Here is a 17,336-nt window from a genome sequence, read left to right on the forward strand (position 1 = left end):
TGATTGGCTGGCCGCACAGCGTCACCTCGAGTATTTAAAACCGGGCGCCGCCATCTTGGACACAGTCGCTCCGGATTAGACAGTGTAGGGACAGCGCTGCTGATTTAGGGAGAGATATAAACTGCGAAATAGTTAGTGTAGGGTCTGTAAAGGCTGCCAGATCAAACAAACAGTCCTTTTCAGGACTAATATCCATCCCAGATACCAGGCAGGCAGGCTGTATAGGAGACACAGTGGTTATACCAACAAACGCTGCATTAAAGTCCTGTGTGCTCCTGTTGCTGAAATTGCTGGACTTAGCACCAGGTGTCGGGGGCCAGGAAAAATCCTTTTTTTTTCATCTAAATCCTCCTTTTTTTTCCTGTGGACGTTCTGGTGATGGTTCGTGCAGAGGACGGGGCCGTGGCCAAGGTCAAAATGTGCCACAACCAACAGCCACATCTTCTCGCTCCCACTTCTTGACCGAATTACTAGGAAAGCACAGAACAACACCAGTATTGAGAACTGATCAGTGTGAACAGGTTATTAATTGGATAGCAGATAATACTTCCAGTTACCTGGGCACCACCACCTCCGGTCTGTCTTCCACACGGTCAACTCTTAGTAGCCGTGAGTCTCGACCGCATACTCCTCCTCACCCTGATGCTCCTTCTTCCCACCATGCAGAGTGTCGTCAGACAGCAAGTGATCCCACACTTGGACACTCTAAAGAGCTGTTCACAGGTCCATTTCCATATTTAGGCCCCTCGCCTGATACGCTTGAAGTGGTGGAAGAGGAGATCCCATGTTGCGATGCCCAAATATTTGAACAGCCACGGCCACAGGAAGTCGACGTTGGCAATCTGTCACAAGAGGTGGACAATGACGAGACACAATTTCCAGGAAGTGAGGTGGAGGATCGTGGTGCGCAAGTGGAAGAGGAGGAGGCGGTGGATGATCTAGTAACTGACCCAACGTGGAAGGAGTACATGCAGAGTGAGGCCAGCAGCACACAGGGGGAGGGAGGCAGAGTACCCCAACAGGCAGGGAGAAGCAGTGTGGTGGCCGCAGACAGAAGGCAGGCAACTGTTCCCCGTAACACCAACACGAGGGATGTTGCCAGTACAAGCGGTAGGTCTTCCAGAGTCTGGAATTTTTTTAAAGACTCTGCTGATTACCCCAAAAAGGCCATATGTTCCATCTGCCATGCCAGCATCAGCAGGGGTGACAAAACTACCAGCCTGACCACCACCAGCATGATCAGGCACATGGCAGCAAAGCATCCGACTTTGTGGGGCGAAGCCCAGGGTCCACGACCAATGTCAGCGGGTGTCACCACTGCTTCTTCCACTGTTGTGCGTGCAATAGAACCCCCTGTTGTGTGTGCAAGGCAATCCCCTGTCCATACTGCATGTAAAGATGCCCCCTCCTCTCAGTCTTCACTTGTTATGGCAGTTTCTCAAGAAACAGCATCAACGTCCACGTCCACGTCCCACCGCAGTGTTCAATTATCCATATCCCAGACCTTTGAACGAAAGCGGAAATTCGCAGCTAACGCCCCACAGGCCACAGTCCTAAATTCGCACATTTCACGACTGCTTGCGTTGGAAATGCTGACTTTTAGGCTGGTGGAGACGGAATCCTTCCGCAATCTTATGGCGGTGGCCGTCCCTCGGTACTCGGTCCCCAGCCGACACTATTTTGCCCGGTGTGCCATCCCCGCACTACACAAGCACGTGTCCCAAAGCATCTGCCGTGCCCTCAACAACGCAGTTACTGGGAGAGTCCACCTGACAACGGACACGTGGACAAGTGCTTGTGGCCAGGGACGGTACATCTCTCTGACGGCACACTGGGTAAACATAGTGGAAGCCGGGACCCAGTCGGACCTTGGGGCGGAACACATCCTCCCCACACCGAGGATTGCGGGCCCTATGTCAGTCAGAGTTGCCCCCACAGTGTACAGCTCCTGCGCATCCTCCTCCTCCTCCTCCTCATGTTCAGTCTCCATCTCAGATATCACCACATCAGTTACAAGCTGGAAGCATTGCAGTACTGCCTCCGCCAAGCGGCAACAGGCTGTGCTGAAACTCATAAGCTTAGGTGATAAACCTCACACTGCTTGTGAGTTGTGGACAGCTGTGAAAGAGCAGGCAGATCTGTGGCTGAGACCGCTGAACCTACATCCCGGCATGGTCGTGTGTGACAATGGCCGTAACCTGGTGGCGGCTCTGAGGCAAGGTGAGATCACACACGTACCATGCCTGGCTCATGTGCTTAACCTCGTGGTTCAGCGGTTTCTTAAATCGTACCCCGAGTTGCCAGATCTGCTCGTGAAAGTACGCCGCCTGTCAGCTCATTTTCGCAAGTCGGCTACAGCTTCCGCCGCCCTTGCTGTGTTGCAGCAGCGTTTGCAGCTTCCAGCACACCGACTGGTGTGTGATGTCCCCACACGTTGGAACTCTACCCTCCACATGTTGCAAAGGATTTGTGAGCAGAAGAGAGCAGTTGTGGAGTACCAGCTGCAACAAGGCCGTTGATATTCAGGTCAGACTCCACACATAAGACCTCAGGAGTGGACCTGGATGTCTGACATATGTACCATCCTGACAAACTTTGAGGAGGCCACCAAGATGGTGAGTGGCGATGACGCCATCATTAGTGTCAGCATCCCACTTGTCTGTCTTTTGCAACGCTCTCTGCAGAGAATTAAAGAGGAGGCATTGCAGCCAGAGTATGATGAGATGGATCAAGAAGCCGTAGCGGGCGATTACACACAGCCCAGCCTCATCTCATCCCAACGTGCATTGGGGGACAATGAGGGAGAGGAGGAGAAGGAGGAGGAGGCGGAGGAGGAAGAACAGGAGCTGCTATCATACGTTGTAGACGGTAGTACCTGTACAAGTGTCATACCGTCGGTTCAGCGTGGGTGGCCTGAGGACAGGGGGGATGAGGAAGAGGAGGAGGAGGAGGAGAGCATGGTCAGTCGTCATCTTGGTGAGGACACGGAAATCTTGCCCGTTACCAGTCTGGCACGCATGGCTGACTTTATGTTACGCTGCCTTAACCGTGACCCTCGCGTTGTCAAAATGTTGGGTGACAGTCATTACTGGTTGGTGACACTTGTAGACCCCCGCTACAAGGAGAACTTTCACTCTCTTATTCCTGAGGTGGAGAGGTCTACAAAAATGGGGCAGTACCAGAAGGCCCTTGCTGCAGAACTCTTAAAAAAAATTCCCATCTGAACACGCTAGCGGCAGAGGTCACAGTTCGTTGCCCAACCAAGGTGTACAGGCGAGAGAGATGCAACTCCAATCCAGCAGAGGCAGGGGAACACTGTCAACGTTCTGGGACAGTTTTCTGACACCCGCCCAGCTTACAGGCCCTGAGGCGCGGCGTACTCTCACAAGGAGTGGAAAGTTTCAAAAGATGGTGAGGGAGTACCTTGCCGACCGTACCAGCATCCTCCGTGATTCCTCTGTGCCTTTTAACTATTGGGTATCCAAGCTGGACACTTGGAATGAACTCGCTCTGTACGCCTTGGAGGTCCTGGCCTGCCCTGCCGCTAGCGTGTTATCGGAGCGTGTTTTTAGTGCCGCTGGGGGAATTATAACTGATAAGCGCACTCGCCTGTCAACTGACAATGCTGACAAGCTGACCCTTATCAAAATGAACAAGGGCTGGATTGGGCCAGACTTCTCATCACCACCAAATGACAGCAGAGTAACATAAAGTCAAATCCACTGTGTTATTTCGGGAGGTGTATTCACATGCACCGCTTCACACCCACACATAGGTATACGCTTCCTCGTTTCGGCTGTTTTATCTTCTTCTCCTTATCCTCAGCCTCCACCACCACTATACCACCAGGGTGCCAGCATTGCAAGTTCCTCCATCCTTATTTTTGGCAGCTTTTGCTTGCAAGGCATAAGCAAATACTATGGGACACCCACTCCCCAATAATGGGACTTATGTTTGTAATATGCTGTACTGCATGGCTCTTGTAAGGGGCATTGCAAGTTGCTCCGTCCTAATTTTTGGCAGCTTTTGCTTGGAAAGCATAAGCAAATACTATGGGAGACCCACTCCCCAATAATGGGACTTATGTTTGTAATATGCTGTACTGCATGGCTCTTGTAAGGGGCATTGCAAGTTGCTCCGTCCTAATTTTTGGCAGCTTTTGCTTGCAAGGCATAAGCAAATACTATGGGAGACCCACACCCCAATAATGGGACTTATATTTGTAATATGCTGTACTGCATGGCTCTTGTAAGGGGCATTGCAAGTTGCTCCGTCCTAATTTTTGGCAGCTTTTGCTTGCAAGGCATAAGCAATAGTGTTGAGCCACCCCTGTAGTGTTCGAGTTCGGTTCGGTTCGTCGAACACCCGTGTGTTCGCCGAACTGTTCGTCGAACTGTTCGTCGAACACCTTCGAACACCGTTAAAACCAATGGCAGGCAAACAAAAACACATAGAAACACATAGAAAACACCTTCAAAGGTGTCCAAAAGCTGACAAACTGCTCAGAAGACACAACTAACACATGGAAAAGTGACAAGTACATATAGTCATGCGAAAAGAAAAGAGGTGGAGGAGTAAAAGGAGGGGGAGACACAGATATAGGCATGTCATGCCCTTCTAAAATCCAAAAAGTGAGAAGCCGAGACGGCCAGTCCGCTCCTGCCCGTGCCACATCCGTGTCGTCGGGTTTGTGCCAGAGCCGCGGTGAACCCTGACGGCCAGCCCCCCTCTCCCAATACTGGTGCCTGTCCGCTGGTGGGTCGAGAGAGCCCCCCTGTGGTGGAGGCAGCTCTAAGCTTTTTAATTTAAATTGTCCCTCTAATTTGAATGAATACACTTTAAATCCATTTACAAGGATCTATTGGAGGGCAAGTCTCATGCCAGCAGCCACGTAATTCCAGCTCCAGTAGCGTCCACTAAAGCTGCTGCAGTTAAAAAGCTTTTATAAGGATCGAGCTCGGCTGTCCACCGCAAGGCATCCTAGTGCCAGTCCCAGCCCCTATGCCTTGGGGTGCCTCCTGATGCTCTTCACTAAGTATCCCGTGGTCCCGAAGCATTTCCTTTGAAAAAATTAAGTGTCCAAACTACAGGTGGTGTAGCTTGCTTAACAGCCGGGATAATCCGCTGACTAGCAGACACTGCTACTAGGCACAAAGTATTTCCTGGGCTAGATGCAGTTAAAAATTTGTAAGTAGATACTCTCGTTGGATGCTGAGAAAGCATTCCATAGAGTCTCCTGGCACGCCATATATGATTCTCTTAAAAAGCTTGGGGTAGGGGTCTAGGGGACCCTTTTATAGCCAAAATCACGGCCCTGTATCACAATACGTCACCTAGGCTGAAGATAAATGGAACTGTAGCACCGAGGGCTCGGTTGCTACAGACGTATTGCACCTCACCCAGAGGTGTGATATCTCACTCTCAGATAAGGATGGAGTGTGGATCAGGACCCGACACCTGCATGCATTACACCACATTGCCGTGGGGCAGGGCGACCAATATGCCCCTGAGATGGGCACGACAGTCCCTGTCCCTGGCTGGAGTGGGGGGAGGGAACACTGAGGAAGGGGAACCCTGCAGTGCAGGAGCAGGGAGGAAGCAGTTCCTGGGTGCATTGAGAAGGGAGTATAAAAGGTGGGCACCATCTTAGTTCAGTGCAGAGAAGTCTGAGCAGAAGTGGCAGGGAGCAGGGGCTCTGCATGAGCTCTGCTCCGGAGGCGGGCCTAGTAACAGAGGCCCAGGCCTGCAAGAGGGAGAAGGAAGGAAGAGGAGCGGAGAAGGCTCCAAGAACGAGGAATGAAGGGATCCCAGGGGTGCGGACGGGCGAGTCGCCACCGCACGCCCGAATCCACCTGCGTGGAGGGGTCAGGCCAAAGGGGGAGACCGGTCCCCGAACTAGTGGAGGCAGGAAACGACCCTCAGCTAGAAACCGGAGGCTCTGACATTTTATGTGGCGCAGCCCCTTGCTCCACCCGCTAGGAAGGCACCACATAGGGTCAGGGAAACTGGCGCCAAGTTTACCAAGAGGAGGCCCGAGGCAGCCGGACAGAAGTGTTGGTAAGAAAGGCCAGACAAAGGACACACAAAGGGGGTCCTGTGAAGCGCTCCAAAGTTATCTGGGAGTTGTCTGAGCCCCTCACCTGGTGAGCACAGTACGACGTGGGCAGCCGTTACCTGCAGACGTGGTCTGGATAATAAGAACTGTGAGTAAAGGCCCTGAACTGCATCACTGACTCCGTGTCGTTACTGCTGCTGCCCTGCACCATCACCCCCATCCTCCGCATACACTGCCCTGAGGCTATACTCCTCCCGTGGGGAGTTATGCTACGCTCTGCTGCACCCACAACACCAGCCTTAGCGGTCTGCCCTGTAGCGGCGGTTCACTCTGACCGCAATCCACGGGTGGCGTAGTCGGACATTTAAACATCAAAACCACATAAATAGTTCCGCCACTGGTTTGACCGCCCTGAGCCACGGAACCGGGTCGCCGCCACGAAGACTACAACCACCAGCATCCACCAAAAAGGGTCCGGCTCCGGGTGTCCCAAGGCCCAGGGGGTGCGTCAGAACATTTTCATCACCTTTCACAATCACCAATGGGACAAGGCAGGGATGTCCTCTGTCCCCTCTCTTATACATCCTAGTGACGGAGCACCTGCTCTCATCAATTCGCCATAACCCCAATATTAGGTGGATTGAGGTGGGAGGCACCGAGTACAAGTGCTCTCTATTTGCTGATGATGTCCTAGTATATATCACTCAATCACATATATCCATCCCTGCTGTTATGGCTGAAATAGATCACTTTGTTACATGGTAAAATTTTAAAATCAATGCAGCGAAGTCTGAGGCCCTCGATGTCTCCCTCCCTAAATCCATATAGGATTCCATCCAGTCCAACTTTCCCTTTGCCTGGCCCTCACAGGGTATCAAATACTTAGGAATTCCTATTCATAGAGACCTCTCCCATCTATGTTATGTTAATTTTGGGCCCTTTATTGAACAATTCCATACAGACCACGGTTGGCAAGTTAGAACTGTAAGATTCACTACGTGAACCACTGGTGTTTTGTGGAAAAGCACATGTACACCGCGTTCCAAATTATTATGCAAAAAGTGTTTAGGAGTGATAAGGGAAGAATTTGTTTGTTTGTCAGTTAAACTCATTGATGGTGATGTGTGTCAGGGCTCTTTATATCACTGTAAGCAATTGCAGACACCTGTGCTAATTAGTTTGGCAGGTGTGTCCAATGAAAGGCAAGACTACTTGAGAAGGCTCTCTCACATTATTAAGCAGCCTACATTTTCTGCCAAAATGGGAAAGAAAAAGGATGTGTCGGCTGCTGAGAAGCAACAAATTGTGGAGTGTTTAGGTCAAGGCATGACTACAATCAACATTGTGCGATGATCAGGATGAAGTGTCTTGGCAATCAAGAAGTATGTAGCTGATTCACAGTACACACTTGTGCGTGCTGATAAGGGCAAATTGAGGACTCTTTCCTACAGGCAATTACGTCAGGTTGAAAGAGCAGCGGCAAAAAAGCCTTGTCATAGCAGCAGACAAGTTTTTGAAGCTGCTTGTGCCTCCAACGTCCCCCGAACAACAAGATGCAGGGTCCTTCAGAGGTTTGCAGCTGTGCATACGCCATCCTGTCGACCTCCTCTATCCACTTCACACAAGCAGAAACGGCTCCAGTGGGCCAAACATTACATGAAGACTGATTTCAAAACTGTTTTGTTCACGGATGAGTGCCGTGCAGCGCTCGATAGTCCAGATGAATGGAGTGGAGGATGGCTGGTTGATGGACACCCCACGCAAACACGGCTACAGCGCCAACAAGGAGGAGGTGGAGTAATGTTTTGGGCTGGAATCATGGGGAGAGAGATTGTCGGCCCCTTTAGGATCCCTGAAGGCGCTAAAGATGAACTCCATAATGTATGTGGATTTTCTCAAACAGCACTTCCTGCCATGGTTCAAGAAGAAGAACCGTGTATTTCACAGCAAGATCATTTTTCTGCATGATAATGCACCATCTCATGCTGCACATAAAACATCTGCATCTCTGGCTGATATGGGCATAAAAGGGGACAAACTTATGGTGTGACCCCCATGCTCCCCTGACCTCTACCCCATTCAGAACCTTTGGAGCATCATTAAAAGGAGTGTCTATGATGGCGGGAGGCAGTTCACATCTAAGCAACAGCTCTGGGAGGGTATTCTGTCCTCATGCAAAACAATTGAAGCAGAAACCATCCAAAACCTGACAAATTCAATGGACGAGAGAGTTCAGAAGCTCCTTTCGAACAAGGGGTCCTATGTGAAAATGTAACATCACCTAGAATAAAGTTTTGAGTTGAAAACTGTTTGATTTCAGTTTCTAACAACCTGCTAATGCTTATAATTTCAAAAATGACCATTTTTTTGGTCTTTATTAAAATGAAAAGGTTGATCGAAAAGTTTGGGGGATCTAAGAGTGTGGCAACCCAGTAGTCATGATTACTTCGAATTCTGACAATATGAGGGTCATGCTGCAGGTAGTGCAGCAAGAAGGCACTTATGTGTCTTGCGCATCTCGGAGCCCCAAAATTATTTTCCGGGCTATATGCAGCTAAAAATTATTTTTAATTTTAAATCTGGTGAAGCTTATTATAGATGGCCTAATAGGATCAGTGCTGCACACTGCTACAAAGCCCAAATTATTTTCCAGTCAAGATACAGATAAACATGATTAGTAATTTGAAAGCTTAAAACGGTTGGTAGGGTGACTTTAACCAATCATCCATCTTTTACTCTCCCCAGGATGACACAGGGGTAGAAAAGTCGTTTCGGATCCATGATTTGTTCATCTTTATGAACGTGAGTCTGTCTACATTATCAGTGGAGAGCCGCGTGCGCATATCTGTCAGCACACCACCAGCAGCGCTGAACACACGTTCAGACAGAACGCTGGCTGCGGGGCATGACAAGATCTCCAAGGCGTAAGTGGCTAGCTCCGGCCATTTATCCAGATTGTAAGCCCAAAAAGAGCAAGGGTCCAGTGACACAGTCGTGGCTTCAATGTTTACTTGGAGATACTCCTGTACCATCGTCTCTAGGCGTTGACTATGTGTCAGACTTCTTGTCTCCTGTGGCCTTGCAAAGGATGGGCTAAAAAAGTGGTGAAATGATTCCGCAAAATTGATGTTACCAGCAGATACTGTGGTTCTGTTACGGTTTGAGTGCTGAACACTTGACGGTCCCACGGTTGGCAAGTTGGAACTGTGAGATTCACTACGTGCACCACTGGTATTTTGTGGAAAAGCACATGTAAGATTCTGCAACAGTCTCTGCTGATACTCCTGCATGCGTGCATCCCTTTCTATGGCAGGAATAATTTCTGCAAATTTACTTTTGTACCGGGGATCTAACAGTGTGGCAACCCAGTAGTCAGGATTATTTCTAATTCTCACAATTCGAGGGTTATGTTGCAGGTAGTGCAGCAAGAAGGCACTCATGTGTGTTGCGCATCCAGGAGCACCAAGTCCCTGTTGTGTTGGTGGCGAGGTAACAATCATGCTTCCTTCCTCTGTCCTCTCCCCCCAACCTCGCACAACCTCGCACAACAGAAATGTGATCAAGGTCTCCCTCATCTGATGAGTCTTCCATCAGTTCGTCCTCCACTTCTTCCTGGGCTCCTGCACCTTCCTCACTAGTTTGGCTGCTACCATGCGCCCTGGTAAAATCATCTCCCCCACCCTCACATGCCTGCCGCCTTGGTGCTGCCGACCGTCTGGACCTTGCAGATGTTAGCCCTTCCGCATATAACTCCTCCTCCTCTACTTCCTCCACCTCCTCTTGTGCCACCACCTGACTCCGAATTCTGTTTAACATGTGCTCCAGCATGTAAATCACCGGAATAGTCATGCTGATAATGGCATCGTCAGCACTAAACATCTTCGTCGCCATTTCAAAACTGTGCAGAAGGGTGCATAGGTCCCTGATCTGAGACCACTCCTCCAGCGTGATTTGCCCCACCTCTGAATCTCGTTGGCCCAGGCTATACGTCAGAACGTATTGCACCAGGGCTTGTCGGTGCTGCCACAGTCGCTGCAACATGTGCAGAGTTGAATTCCACCGGGTAGGCACATCGCATTTTAGCCGGTGAAGTGGCAGGCCCAACGACTTCTGTAGAGATGTAAGTCGCTGAGCTGCGGGATGCGAACGGCGGAAGTGAGCACACAGCGACCGTGCCCTCTGCAGAAGGCCATCTAGTCTGGGATAGTGGGCTAAAAATTGCTGGACAACCAGGTTCAACACGTGAGCCATACAAGGCACGTGTGTGACATTGCCCCGGCGAAGGGCCGCACCCAGGTTTGCAGCATTGTCGCACACGGCCTTCCCTGGTTTCAGGTCCAGTGGAGACAACCATTCATGAAATTGGTTCTCCAGAGCTGACCACAACTCCTCAGCTGTGTGACTCACATTTCCCAGACATTTCAATGTAAAAACCGCCTGATGACGTTGAGCCCTACTGCCAGCATAGTAAGGAGGTGTGCAGGATCCCTTCTGCGCAGTTAGAAAGCTTGTGGCATGACCAGACAGGCTTTGGGTGCAGGTGGAAGACCGAGAGGAGGTTGAGGAGGCAGAAGCAGTGGAGGAACTTTGACATAAAGAGGATTGACGCACAACTCGTGGGGATGGCAAGACTTGGACAGCAGCCCCTTGTCCTGCTGGCACACCTTTCTTTGAGAAGTAGTGCCGACTGGGCATCTGGTACTGGGGCACTGCGACGGACATAAGGTCTCGAAAATCCTCTGTGTCCACCAGGCGGAAAGGCAGCATTTCTGTAGCCAAGAGCTTGCAGATGGTGAAATTCAACCTCTTAGCTTTCTCATGGCTAGGAGGAAATGGTCTTTTACTTGTCCACATCTGAGGGACCGAGGGCTGGCTATTGTGCTTAGACAGGGTTGATAAGGGTGTCCCCGGCAAACTGCCGGTCTGTGAGGAAGATGCAGGCGGACATGTTAGGTTGCCTTGATCCAAAGGTGGTGCTATCGATGTCGGACAGCGCTCAAGACCAGCTGGTGTTACCACCTCCAAAGAAAATGATGACCTGCCAATCACGCTGGCTGTTGCGGGTAAAGAGGTGGCAGGTCTGCGCCCCAAAACAGGTGTGACTGCTGTCCCCCCAGTCACAGAGGATGAAGAGGCCGCGGATGCACAAGATATGGCAGACGGTGGTTGGCCCGGCCGGCTAGGCCGCATTGTAGCACACTGAGCTTCCCACTGCAACTTATGCTTCATGTCCATGTGCTGGTTCATGCATGAAGTACTCAAACTATGTATTTTTTGGCCTCTACTTAGCTTTTGCTGACAAATGTTACAGATAACACGAGTTGGGTCATCTTTATCGATCTGAAAAAATGCCCAGGCTATGCAAGGCTTAGCACCCATGCGACCTGAAGAGCCACCACGACTTGTGGTGAGAGGCAGAGTTGTGTTTGAGGATGCAGTTGTTGACGTGCTTCCAGTACTACGTCTCTGTCCAGGAAGGCGCAACCTGACCTCGTCGTCACTAGCATCTTCCTCCACCTCCTCTGCTGACCTCATCTCTTGGCTGACTGTGGGTTGACAGTAAGTGGGATCTCCGACCTCATCATCATCACCCTGTGCGTTATCACACCCGTCGTCCTCAGAGCCAACCTGTTCCTGCCCTGACAAAAAACTAAAGTTGTCGCTCCAATCAGGTATTTGAGTCTTATCATCGTCTTCCTCATTGTCTCCACCAACAGGAGTTACAGTTTGGGAATGAGGGTCTACATTATGGTCAGAACCTTCTGCGTCTGGTCCTGGATCCGACTCATAAAGATTCTGGGCATCAGTGCAGATCATTTCCTCGTCTGGATTCACAGAAGCGCTGGAGTCGACCTCTGATTCCCAGGCTATAGTATGAGTAAACAGCTCTGCAGACTCAACCATCTGTTCTACCTCATACTCAGACGGGCAGCTGGAGATTTGGGAGCTGTGAGGAAGCAAGTGCGATTTGGGTGACACCTTTGAGGACTGGAGTATTTGTGATGTTGAAGTTGATGTGGAGGAGAGCCCACTTAAAGGAGCACTTGATATCCGTTGAAGCACCTGCTGTTTTTGTGCCTCATCTGGAATTTGTAGCGATTGGCGTGGCCGTAAGAAAGGGATCTTATCACATTGTCCGCTAAAAGAAGTAGACATTTTAGTTTGGCTGGAAGATGGTCTTTCTTCTGCACCTACCCCACGGACACAACCTTTTTTCCCCTTCCCAACACGCCTATTCCCCTTTCCACCAGCAGCAGGCCTTTTTCCACTCATTTTGGTGGTTAACTAATTCACAACTCTGGAGTTGTTTGCACAAAAAAACAATGGATGGTAACCGAGCAGAGCTGAGTGGCCAAACTGTGGTATTAGGCCAAAACTATTGGCTGGGTTAGATGCAGAAAAAAATTATTTTTAATTTGCAACCTGATGGAGGTCAGTATAGATGGACTAATAGACCAAGTCCCACACACCGCTAGAAGCCCAAATATTTTTTCAGAGCTAGATGCAGAAATTTTTTTTATTCAATTTGCAACCTGATGGAGGTCAGTATAGATGGACTAATAGACCAAGTCCCACACACCGCTAGAAGCCCAAATATTTTTTCAGAGCTAGATGCAGAAAAAAATTATATTCAATTTGCAACCTGCTGGAGGTCAGTATAGAAGGACTAATAGAACAAGTCCCACACACTGCTAGAAGCCCAAATATTTTTTCAGAACTAAATGAAGAAAAAAATTATTTTTAATTTGCAACCTGATGGAGGTCAGTATAGATGGACTAATAGACCAAGTCCCACACACTGCTAGAAGCCCAAATATTTTTTCAGAGCTAGATGCAGAAAAAAATTATATTCAGTTTGCAACCTGATGGAGGTCAGTATAGATGGACTAATAGAATGATGCTATGCCCAAAAGATTTTACTTCACTAGGTGCAGTAAAAAAATTGGTATTCTATACACAGGTGGTATATCTTGCAACACAGATAGGCTACTCCACTGACTAACACACTCTGCAATAGGCCAAAAAGGATTAGCTTTGCTAGATTCAGCCAAATGCTGTGAAAAAAACTTGCACAGCACTGGCACAGACCTGCCTGGCAAAAACTGATAGGAACTGATGTAACCTAGTCCTGAAAAGGACTCCAATTACAATTAGTCTTTACTCCCACAATCTATCTATTTAAGAGCACAGACCTGCTTGATAAAAGTCGTAGGAAATGCTGTAACCTAGTCCTTAAAAGGACTGCAATCACAACTATTCCCTACTCCCAAGCTATCTGTATATTTGTGCGAAAATTGGCTTGAAATTAACAAGGTATAGCGCACACAGCAACAGCGGTGCCGTCTAACACGCAGCTGCAGCAGTGAGAAAATGGTGGCGACGGGGAAAATGGCTTGGTCTTATAGGGCAAGGACATGTGACATACACTGCCAATGACACATGCCCTTGCTTGTGTGAAAAAAAGCACTTCGCTCCGTGTGTGCGCTGCTGATAGGCTGACAGATTGCACCTCCCCACTGCAAATGCGGGAAAGAGAAAAAAAAATGGAGATCTTCATTGTTCCTGCAGAGATCCATCCCCTGCCCCTCCCCCCACCCCGCTGTACACTCAAACTGCGTATTAACATTAATTTTCATCATTACTGAGAAAAAATCCAGTTATGATTTTGGTGCACGAACAGTTATCGAACATAACCTCGAACAGCCGAATTTTTCTCAAATTGTTCGTGTTCGCCGACCGGCTCGAACACCGCCCAAAACAGCTCGAATTTGAGATTGGCGAACACTTCGAGTAGAACAACGCTCATCTCTAATAAGCAAATACCATGGGACACCCACTGCCCAATAATGGGACTTATGTTTGTAATATGCTGTACTGCATGTGACGCGCCCCCTGGGCCCATGTGTACACGTGTGTGGGATACCCGGTGCCGGGTCTCTGGGGTCTGTAGTCTCCGTGGCGGTGACCCGGTCTCGTGGCTCAGGCTGGTCAAACCAGTGGCAGTCTTTCTTAGGTTTTGAGGTTAATTGTCCGACTGCGCCACCCGTGGATTGCGGTCAGGGAGTACCACCGCTGTGAGGCAGACCGCTGAGGCTGGTGTTGTGTGCGCAGCAGAGAATGGGATAACTCCCCACGGGAGGAGTATAGCCTCAGGGCAGTGAGTGTGGATGATGGAGGTGATGGTGCACGAGCGCAGCAGGAACGACTCAGAGTCTTTGCAGTGCAGTTCAGGGTCTTTACTGATGATTATAAGGTAGACCCTCCCGGGAGTACTGGCTAGCATAAGAGGCCTGGTCAGTCTGTGAGCAAGCAGGAGTTCCCCTGGCCAGGTGGAGTTGTAGGCCTCCCCGTCTGTCTGCACTCTTCCTGGCTACCTTGCTGTAAGCGAGTAGAAGTAGCCCACGTCCCTGAGTGTACCGTGTAGTGCTCACCCGTATGGCTGGTGACTTGGGGCCTTCTGTTAGCCTCCGATCCACGACGGCGGTGCTGGTCCCTTGCTTGTGACTGAGCCTCCGGGCTTCTATGGCCAGAGGACCTGAAATCCCTTGCCGGCTGGTTTCTGCTGCTGGATATATAAGTCCTCACAGCCTCGGACTCCTGTGTCCGGTTCCTATTGTCTTCTGCCAGGGCGAGCTCTGCTCAGCTTCCAGCCCCTGGTCTTTAGTTCCTAGCTCCTACAGAGCTCCTTGCTGTTACTTTCCCTTGCTCTCACTCTGACTCTGACTGTTCTCTGACTCACTCAAACCCCCCCCCCAGATCCAGTTTATAAGGGCCGAATTCTCCCCTCCCAGGACTGGGGCAGGAGGATGTTGCATGTTTAAGGGATCCTGACCAGGAAACCTCCCACTTGCTCTCCGACATAATATCTCTATTACTGTGGTGACCAGACCCCTGGGGTGCCACACATGGCTCTTGTAAGGGGCATTGCAGTTCCTCATAATTTTTGGAAAGCCTTCCATTCACTGCTTAGGCCAACAGTGCACGGGAGACCCAGTTGCTATAAATGGAAAAAAAGGATTAGTTAACGCCCTCTGACCTCCTTGTCATTTCCAAGGGGCATTGGAGTGCCTCGAAATTTTTGGTAGGCATTGCACTCACTGTATGCTCTATAACTGTGTAGCCGAACCGCTCCTTTTGTTACAGAAACATATCCTACAAGACATATCTGGTTGACTGGCCTGATATTGATGTGAATGGTCCCTGTTCCTCCTGCTCTTTCTCCTTTGCCACTACCTCATCCATCATTTATCACCTGAAGCTTTGTTTTAACGGCAGTCATAGAACTTGGATAGTAGCAGGAAAACATCCAGCAATCCTTGGAGGAGGTAGGATATGCGCCAAAACGCTGACCACCTCAGGCCTAGCTGCTACTACATACATGCGCTTGCATTGCAACAAAACAAAACAGATGCTAACTTCTATCATCCTCATCATGCTCCTCACCTTGGCACTCTCAACTCCCCTGATGGAGAAGCCAGGGCCCACCGGACTAGTCTGATAGTCCGGTGGGCTCGGCCAATGCTGCCCTAAAGCAGGCCAGGCTAAGAAAAGTGTGGGAAAGGTTACCGGGACAAATAGGGGTGGCTGGAGACCGAGTATGGACACCCAGCCACCCCCTGGAGGCTGGGGAGCAAGCGGGGACACCCGGCCACCAGGCGGCTGGGGACTGAGTATGGATACCAGGCCGCCGACACAGCCATGGCGTGGTGGCCAGATTCCGCCTCCACATGCCTAAAAGGCCCAATTTAAAGTGCAAGCAAGCAAGCAGTATGGTATTGCAGCCTGTGGGTGGGTGGGTGGCAGGCCGCATACTTGCGCTTGCATTGCAAGGAATGGGAGAGGTACAATTGAACACTGCCCTGGGACAAGGACTTGAATGGGGATAGTTGCAAGTCTGCAATGACAGGTGCAAGGTGGGAGGCATCTTCGCATGTACCATGAACAGGGGTTTGGCATGCACACACTAAAGCGGAATAGGCTCTCCTTCCCACTAAATGCAGTGGGGAGGGCACAGTTAATGTTTTGGTATACGCGCTTAATCTTATGTATAAGGCACACCAAGACAAATAGGGGCGGCTGGGGACTGAGTATGGATACCTCGCTGCCGAAGCAGCCATGAGGTATTGGCCAGCTTCGGCCTCCTCCAAACTAAAAGGCCCCATTTCAAGTGCAAGCTAGCAGTATGGAATTGCAGTCTGGGGGTGGGTGGGTGGCAGGCTGCACACTTACACTTGCATTAAAAGAAAACATAGCAGATGCTAACTTCTGTCATCATCATCATGCTCCTCACCTTGGCACTCTCAACTCCACCGATGGAGAAGTCAGGGCCCACCGGAGGAGTCTGGTTCTCTGTTGGGCTCGTCCAATGCTGCCTAAAGCAGGCCGGGCTAAGAAAAGTGTGTGGGGGGATGTTCCAAGGAGAAATAGGGGCGGCTGGGGACCGTTTATGGACACCCGGCTGCCCCCAGGCGGCTGGGGACCGTGTGTGGACACCCGGCCGCGGGGCGGCTGGGGACCGAGTATGGACACCCGGCCGCCGGGCCTCTGGGGACTGAGTATGGATTCCTGGCCGCCAACACAGCCATGACGTGGTGGCCAGATTCCGCCTCCACATGCCTAAAAGGCCCAATTTCAAGTTCAAGCAAGCAAGCAGTATGGTATTGCAGCCTGGGGGTGGGTGGGTGGCAGGCTGCATACTTGTGCTTGTATTGCAAGGAATGGGGGAGGTACAATTGAACACTGCCCTGGGACTAGAACTTGCATGGAGATAGTTGCAAGTCTGCATCTTCTGATGCGGCAAGGATCACTTATGATGGGCACACTTTTAAACAGTGACCTGGGAGTCAGAGATGCTTCCAGGGGTCTTCCCCATGCTGTTCCCATGTCTTTTCAGCACTTTATGCATGTGTCACACAGCACATGGCCAGATAAGGTTGTAAAATGTTAAAATGACATTTCCCGGTGAATGCATTTGTCATAGTTGAAAGCAATACAAAAGTGCAAAAACGCATATGACGCGCCCCCTGGGACATATTCCTTTTTGAGGGGAATACCCGGCACCGGATCAGATGGGGGGGTTGTAGTCTCCGAGCGGCTGTGACCCGGTCCCGTGCCCAGGGCGTCAAGCTCAGTGTTATGTGGTAGTCCTTACTGATGTTATTAAAGTTCGTTGTGTCGACTACGCCACCCGTTGTGATGCGGTCACTGTGGCCGCCGCTGCTGCAGGGTCCGCTGAGGCTGATGGTGGGTGCGCAGCTTGGTGGGATAACCCCCAACGGGA

The 17,336-nt window shown here is 50.4% G+C and overlaps 1 protein-coding gene across 2 annotated transcripts in view; it reads left to right on the top strand.

The window, feature by feature from the left end:
• Positions 1–17,336, top strand: part of CCDC141 (coiled-coil domain containing 141) — a 271,474-nt gene that overhangs the window by 164,376 nt on the left and 89,762 nt on the right. The window lies entirely within an intron of this gene.

The sequence above is a fragment of the Phyllobates terribilis genome, unplaced genomic scaffold (genome assembly GCF_046119375.1).
Source record: "Phyllobates terribilis strain yellow unplaced genomic scaffold, ASM4611937v1 Scaffold_9__5_contigs__length_417890890, whole genome shotgun sequence".
Lineage (NCBI taxonomy): Eukaryota > Metazoa > Chordata > Amphibia > Anura > Dendrobatidae > Phyllobates > Phyllobates terribilis.